General features: G+C 40.7%; 1 long non-coding RNA gene across 1 annotated transcript; it reads right to left on the bottom strand.

The window, feature by feature from the left end:
- Nucleotides 1–3,569: 3,569 nt before the first annotated feature.
- Nucleotides 3,570–4,792, bottom strand: LOC309859995. The gene is made up of 3 exons (XR_014309075.1): nt 4,720–4,792; nt 3,951–4,085; nt 3,570–3,632 (listed from the first exon to the last, which is right to left on the bottom strand). It is a non-coding gene; the product is annotated as an uncharacterized lncRNA (long non-coding RNA).
- Nucleotides 4,793–8,192: the final 3,400 nt, after the last annotated feature.

Raw genomic sequence — 8,192 nt, 5'->3', positions numbered from 1 at the left:
GTTCCATGTTGGTTGTGGAGATGACTTGAAAAAAGTTGCAAAACATGGGACTCCGGGGTGGCTCAGTCAGTTGAGTGCCCCACTCTTGGTTCAGGCTCAGGTTCAGATCTCAGGGTCAAGAGATCCACCGTGGATCTCAGTGGAGATTCTGCTTGGGATTCACCTTCCTTTGCTCCTCCCTCCCCTGCTCTCTCTCTCTCTCAAGTTAATCAATAAATCTTTAAAAATATCACAAATCACTGCTGAGAGAAATTAAATTAGAGGAAAAAGGTTGTGCAACCATTTCTTTTCTCCAGCGTCAGAATAGTTTCATCACCCTAAAAGGAGAACCCCCCCTACCCATGAAGGATTCTCCATTCCCCCCTCCTCCCAGCCTCTGGCAGCTACTACTTCTGTTCTGTCTCTGTGGATTTACCTACTCTGGATATTTTGTATGAATGGAAACAAGCAATATGTGGCTTTTGTGTCTGTTTTTGTTCACTTAGCATCATGTTTTCGAGCTCCTATCATGTTTCGTGTATTTTAACAGCCATGGCATATTTTTGACATGGAAGAGCCACAAAGGAACGGTGACATTAATTTTGATTGAGAGTTTTTGCCCTACTGGGAGTGGAGAAGTGGTCCTTGAGGTTAGCGATGTGAAGGAAAATGCTCCACATCCTGTGGCCACTTGACCTAAGGAGAGTGCTCTGTCATTCTCCCCAAGCTCAGGGCCAAGCCTGATAAGGAGAATACGTGCAGGAAGGGTGAGGAACCAGTCACCTGGCCTTCTGGTGCCTTTGTTGACCTACCTGGTCTTTTCCCTGCATCGTCTTTCCATGCTCATGAAGACAGTATGTTGAGCTGCTGGACGGAGCCTAGCAACAGGGTGAGATTTCAGCTGGGATCCAGCTTGCCCTTAGGACAGTTCATATTTAATTTCACCAGACTAAATGGAGAGAGGCTGTAGGGAAGTTTTTCTGCGCACACCTGGCAGGAACCATTGCTCGCTTAACTTCCCGTGAAAAAGGAAGTTAGCCTTTGCAGTGGGATCGCGAGGCTAGTTCATGCGTGCCTTCTGCAGGTGTGCCAAGGTGCTGGTGTTAGGGAGCGAGGCTCTTTGAGACCCTTAGATTGAAAAGGATGTTTTTTCGTGAACTGTTCAGATAAATGTGCGGAAGGAAGTGTATATGGCAGCACACCCCGAGTTCTCTTCTATCAGACTTCTAAAATCATCAGAAAGGAGAAATGGCGTGACTGCTACTGACAAATCTAAATCATGATTTGAAGCCAGAGACTAATATAAATCTTTTCTCCAGGGACAGCGCAACACTTAGAAAATTTACTTCATCATTTCCTTTCCCAGTTAATGTCACATCGAAAATTGATGCCTGATGCATGGACTAGTAGAAAATTTTATGTTTTTCCGTAGAGGACCTCTTTTTCTGTTTTTCTCCCGTCTGAATTATGGGTGATAAGGATGTAAAAATACACAAAGGAAAGCTAAAAATGCCATTATGTTTTTTCAACATTTAAGATAAAGAGAAAGGGTCACAATGAGTTCAAAAGATTTAATCTTATAAATATTGTATCGAGAGTCATAAGTTGAGATAGATGTCACAGAAGCCACCAAAACATATGACCACAGTCAGTTTATGAGGGAACGAAGCCCTCCAGGGTACTGATTGCTGTGAAATGATAAAACATTAGCTTTCTTTTTAAATATGGTTTGCATCTAAGGCAGAAATGATTAACAGGGGTCAGGAGACCAAGGTCAGGAGACCTTGACAATGACTGTGACATTTTTCACTTTTTATGTATGTGCATCTTTCTGGGTAAAAATCACAACTTTTTTTTTCTTTTCTCTTTATAATCTCAGAGGGGCTCAAGGATAAGAAGCTTCTTTGTTCTAACAGGTAGTTGGACTACAGTGATTTAAAGGTCTCTTCCAATTCTGAGATTTTTTGGAATCAGCCGTGTATTCATCAAGAACACTATCTTTCTTTTTTTTTTTTTTTTAAGATTTTATTTATTTATTTGACAGACAGAGATCACAAATAGGCAGAGAGGCAGGCAGAGAGAGGTGGGGGAAGCAGGCTCCCTGCTGAGCAGAGAGTCCAATGTGGGACTCGATCCCAGGACCCTGAGATCATGACCTGAGCGGAAGGCAGAGGCTCAACCCACTGAGCCAACCAGGCGCCCGATCAAGAACACTTTCTTAGCAGGTAGATGTAGACATGTAGATAAGCAGACAAGCACAAGATTGGCTATATATATATTGTTATTATTTCCAAAAAATTTGCCAATAGCTGCCAAGAAACTGCCCATCAATCACCATCATGCCTTTGGCCATTTTTTTTTTTTTTAAGTAGTTTCCATGCTGAATGTGGGGCCAAACTTGTGATCTTGAGATCAAAAGTCACATGCCCTCCTGACTAACCGGGCCAGGTGCCCCTGCCCTTGACCATTCTTAATATCTGCTAATAGGATGCAGCCTTAGTTATTTAAAATCTCTCTGCAGGAGTCAGCTCAGGTCAGGATCTCAGAGTCCTGAGATGGAGCCCTGCGACAGGCTCTGCTCTCAGTGGGGGGTCAGCTTTTCTCTCCCCCTCCCACTTGTGGGCCCACATGTGCTATTTCTCTAAAATGAATGAATGAATAAATAATTCAAATATTTAAAATCTCCCCAAAATTGCCACTGTCTCAGTAACTGTGTTTCTTACCCCTTTTGCAAGTATTTATTGAATACTCTTACTCATAAATTAATCAATTTGTCATATTTAGTAGGTTTTAATATGTTTCACTGCCTTCCCTGAAAATTAGATGCCATTTTATAAGGGAACATTCCATATTACAGGTCCATAGTTTCTCATTCTCAATTCCATGATCCAGAAAGCTCTGAGGATAGTTTTTCCATAAATCATTTGAGAGTAAATGTGACCTGACTTGGACTCCTTTGGCAGCAAAACCTGACCTGAACTAGCGAGAGGCTATTTATAGTCATTATTTGCCCACTTAGTATGAATGATCAAACATTTCACTGCAGAAACATTAGTGTTTGATTTAAAAATTCTGACCTGGACCCTGTTTAGGGTATTGTGTAATATACAGTGTATGCATATGCACCATACTCTCTTCCTAAAACAAAAAATGCTCAAGAGTTGCAAAGCACCTCGGGCCCCACAGTGCCTCCAATAAGTGTTTGTGGACTTATCCCATATATTTTGCCTAATCTCTTTCTTTAGAGCAAGATACATAGATACGTATCTATCTATATCTCTGTATCATTGAATGAAATGGAAACAATGCTATTTCTTTTCGCAAGACTAGTAGAATCAAACACCTGGGTTCTCATAATGGAGAAACAGAAACAAGAGCTTTTCTAGTGGGGAATATGCCTCCATCTCAGTGCTTTAGGGGAGCCATCAAAATGTCCTCCCCACTCGCACCTTCCACGAATTCAGGAATAATGGGTGAGAGTAGAGGTAGACTGTCTTTGTAAAAAGACAGGCAGATCAGTAAGACTTGACAGTGACTTGCTTAAGTATCTTAACTTCTATGAAGGAAGAATGTATCCGTTGGAAGGTGGGGACCTTGGTGATAGAAAAAGGTGAAACAGAGTCACATGTAGGCAGGTGTCCATCCAAGCCCAGCTGAGGAAAGAAACAAGAGTAGATCTTAAAGCCAGCAGATTTCCAATATTCCAGCCCACCATAGAAATGGATGCATTGGTAAATTTTAGCCTAATGGCCTTAATATTAAGTTTTGCAACCAGCTTCCCCTGTTCTGACCCTCTGCTCACTAAGCAACCTTTTGATTATAATTATCTTCCCTGGGCATAATGAGAAAAGATTTCATCATACTCAGGGAGGTATAGGAGGCCTTGTGACAGTTGCATTGTAAATTATTAAACTGGCTTTTGGATTTTATATATCCATCTCAGGAGCTGATCTAGAGAAATGCATTCTTACCAAATAAGTTGCGGAGTGTTTAGCCCAAGGGTCTGTAAATGCCTTTCGTGGGGGTCGTCCTCTCTGCATTGCTGTCCACTTCCCCAGTCTTCCCCAGTCCAAACCTCAGCACTGAGTTTCACACAAGCAATCATCCTGGTATGGTAATGCAAATACAATGCTATTTAAATGAACTCTGCAATATTTAGTACATATATACATCAAGAACACCAGTTAAAGTCCCAATGCTTTGTCAAAAGGCAAGAATCCATATAATTTCCCTTAAATAGCTAAAGGTTTGACAGGAGCTCTATTTCTTGTGTTAAGACAGGAAGACAATGATTGTGAATCCCTTTCATGTGGAAAAGCCCTGAGTGGGAGATGCAGACTTGGAGAGGGCCATTCTGTTTGTTTGCTCCAAATATCCTTTCTTATGGATAGAAGGTGATTTCTTACAGGATAGATATGCAAATGTAAAATTAAAACAAATCTGTGTGTTGGTGAAGTGGCATCTGATTGGTTCTCTTAGCTCTGTTGGCTGTTGGGGTCCAGGGAGACCCCAGAGGCTAGGGAGAGGGGCTTTTTCTCTTGGAGTCCAGCAAGAAAAAGGGTTATAGACCTCTCAGTTAGAAAGGAGAAAATCCCATTTAGGATAGAATACAATACCCGACAAGTAAATCAACAATTTTACACGTTGACAACCGAACTTAGAGTCTAGATCCTGTCGTTCCGAGTCAACAGTTGTAGTGAAATGCCTATTTTTAAAGAATAGTAATATACAGTACACCACCTTCATGCTCATTGAATTTATGATGTCAAGGTCCATCATTCCAACAGTCTATGTGCCATTTCTAGAAATAAAGTCATTTCTTGGAAGTATTGGGGAAGAACCCCGTTGTTTCCTGTGATGCCTGGCAGAGTCGGCTTCATAGGCACATCAGCTGGAGGTTTGCACCTTTCTTAGCGATATTATTCTTTATGTCTGTAGGAAAAATCTGAATGTACAAAGGAAATAGAGGGTCATGTCAGATCTTCTTGCGGTGCACAGTGCTTTTCTCTCTAAGAAAAAAAAACTATTTCAGGGTTGATCACAGAATCAACCACACATAATACTTTCCCTCTGTTCCTCGGTGCTCTCGTGTGCACGTGCACACTCTCTCAAATAAATAAATAAACAAATAAATAATTTTTTAAAAATAGAAAAATGTGGCTACTAGAAGACATAAAATTAAACATAGAGCTTGCATTGTATTTCTGTTGGATAGTGCCGGTTTAGAGCCTGGACTCTAGGCCCATGTGACTGGCACTCAGCCACGCCTGCCTCGAGGGCCTTTGTCATTTGCCACATGTGGAGGTCCAATCCCCCCAGCCAGAGTGAGTGCCTTGGGGACAGGCTCAGAGTCTTAGGCTGCTTGCTTCCCATACAGCACACTCACTCAGTGCATAGTACCCTCAATCTTTTTTTTTTTTTTTTTTTTTAAGATTTTATTTATTCATTTGAGAGAGACACAAAGACAGACAGAGCCCAGCAGGGGGAGAGGCAGAGGGAGAGAGAGAAGCAGACTCCCTGCCAAGCGGGGAGCCCAACATGGGGCTCGATCCCAGGACCTGGAGATCATGACCGGAGCCAAAGGCAGATGCTCAAACCATCTGAGTCCCCCAAGCGCCCCGCGCTCAATCTTTTAAGAACAGTCGAGAGCGTCTGAATCATATCTCACATCTGGAAGACTGATGACAGAAATCCTCTCAATAGCTCTGGTGTGTCCTGAGTACAACTAATGTAAAGAAACTTATTTAGCCATTTAGGTATATTCCTACTCAAAAGATTCCAAGAGAGCTGTAAACATTTGCCCTTTGGGGAGGGAGTTTTCCCGATTGCCTGTTTGAAGAAAAATTTATATTGCCTGTTTTGTCCTGTGTTCACAAGGATGCTTTATGCATGGACTGTAAGGACTTACTAATTTTCCTTCTACACTTTGTCGCTTTGTACAGTATTTTTTCAGATCTTCAGAATTTTGTGGCTCTGGTGACATTGAAAAAAAAATTAGCTGTATGATTCTAGGAAGGACAGTACACTGATGTCCCCAGCCAGGAGCCACACATAACACTTTACTGTGCTGTATTTCATTCTAGCCTCAAGCGAGGAGGAATCCCAGAGCTGAGATGAGTCCCATTTGAACAACAGGAAGAATGAAAGAATTTGAAGTTTGTAAGAGGGCATGGAAATAGTGCATAGAAAGCTGAGGAAGGGGGTCACTATTTTTCATATTTATCATCAGAAAGCTTTTTATACAGAAAATAGTGGATGTGAAATTCCATGGGGATAGGTCATGAGTCAACACAGCAAGAGGGATTTGTGTTAGCTACAAAGGAAATATTTGCTGATAGGACAGGCTATAAAATGGGGCAAATCTTTAAATCTTAAGCTGAATTCCATCAATTTCAGTGGTCTGCTCTTTGATGGAGGTGTAGCGATATTGTTTACTAGATATATCAAAGTCCTTCCTACATCAGAGAGTCTGGAATTTTTCTTAGTGGCTCAGTTTTACTTAAGTATGCCTATTTTAAGAAAAAAAAATTATTTCAGGGTTGATCACAGAATCCTTTAAGCACAAGGAATTCTGTAAGAGGACTGTCTTACTAAAATGTTACCTTTAATGGCTTTAGAAAAATCCCTGGAGTGCAGAAAATGTCATTGGAACATCTATTAATGTTTACTCTTTAGAAGCGTTTTTAACAAGGACATCAAGATTGCAGGTGAATTCCTCCAGTTAATGTAACAGATATGTTAAGTCCGTAAAGTTCCCGTAGGTCTGTCACTGTTTATGAAGTTGGGAACAAAGAAACCCAATATTCTGTGAGCCACAAAAGAGATAAACAAAAAGACAAACTCTCCTTACTCTCAGCACTTTTCATCTCTGCATTGCTATGCCCAGAAAAAGAGAACAATCCAGAGTTGCTTTTAGCATTTACAACTCAATACAATACAAAATTGTGGAGGTGAACAACTTTTCAAATTGACTTACTTTTTTCTTCAAAGTGGCTGTGAGTGAAAAATCATTAAACAACCATTTTTGCTTTGCACATGGCAAACAGGTTTTTTTTAAGCTGGTGTTTGGTGCGGTTATTTTATTCAGCTGCTGTTTCTGGGTTTCTGTAGAACTTTAAATGTGATAAAAAGGGAAGGACCATTTGTTTGGATGCATGGGGTACTGTATATTTATTTTGCTCTTCTTAGCCGTTCTTTTCACTTAAAAAGAAAAAAAAAAAAACAAACAAACCACCAACAACCAGGGATTTTTGTGGGTGGAGTTGCAAGGAAAGGGAAAAGAAAGTTAGGAGGAAGTATTTGAAATGATAGACTTTGCAAAGCAATAAACTCCTATCTCAAAGGGTTTCACAAACAAAGGCTACTGATCTGGCTTTGTGGGAAGTGAACTTGAGTGGCAGGAAAACCAACCCACTTTCCCAAGGTCATTGGCCACAGTGGCCAGCCAGAGCAGCCAAAATCTTTGGGCCATCTATTTGAACAAGTTTTTGCTCTCCAAGAATAGAAATTTACTCATGCTAGCCTAACAAGGACTAGGAAAACTGATTTACACATAGTTAAAGGTAGAACTAATGTTATCCTTTGTAGTCAGGAGACTGAAAGACTGACAAGGTCTTGTGGTTAGAAACTGAAAAATAGGGGCGTGTGGGTGGCTTAGTTGTTAAGCGTCTGCCTTTGGCTCAGGTCATGATCCCAGGATTCTGGGATCAAGCCTCACATTGGGCTCCCTGCTGGATAGGAGGGCCACTTCTCCCTCTCCCACTCCCCCTGCTTGGGTTCCCTCTCTCACTGTGTCTCTCTCTGTCAAATAAATAAAAAAAATCTTAAAAAGATAAAGTGAAAAATAAAGAAAAACAGAAAAACAAAGTCTAAGAAAGCCCCATACCTTACACTCAATGTGAAGACCTTTTATAGGAAATGTGCAAACAATAGTTAAAATGTTTTTTTCCCCACTCGTAATTATGAGCAATACTGAAATTCTCGGGAAGAAATCCAAACTTAAGACATTTAAAATGAATCAAAGGTAAGTTTTGTGGCATAAATTGGAAGAAAATTATAGCATGATCTTGCTAATACTAATTAATAACTATGAGCAAGGGAATGTGGAGAGAGAAGAAAGAATTGTAATCAGTGTATTGAGATATATTGAAAACCAGAGCTGTAAGAAACTGTTTATGAGAAATGAATACTTCCATGAAGACAATTTATCTAGA

This window comes from Mustela nivalis (assembly GCF_964662115.1).
Source record: "Mustela nivalis genome assembly, chromosome: 2".
NCBI lineage: Eukaryota > Metazoa > Chordata > Mammalia > Carnivora > Mustelidae > Mustela > Mustela nivalis.
Note: the sequence above shows the minus strand (reverse complement) of the source record. Positions and strands in the feature narration are given on the sequence as shown.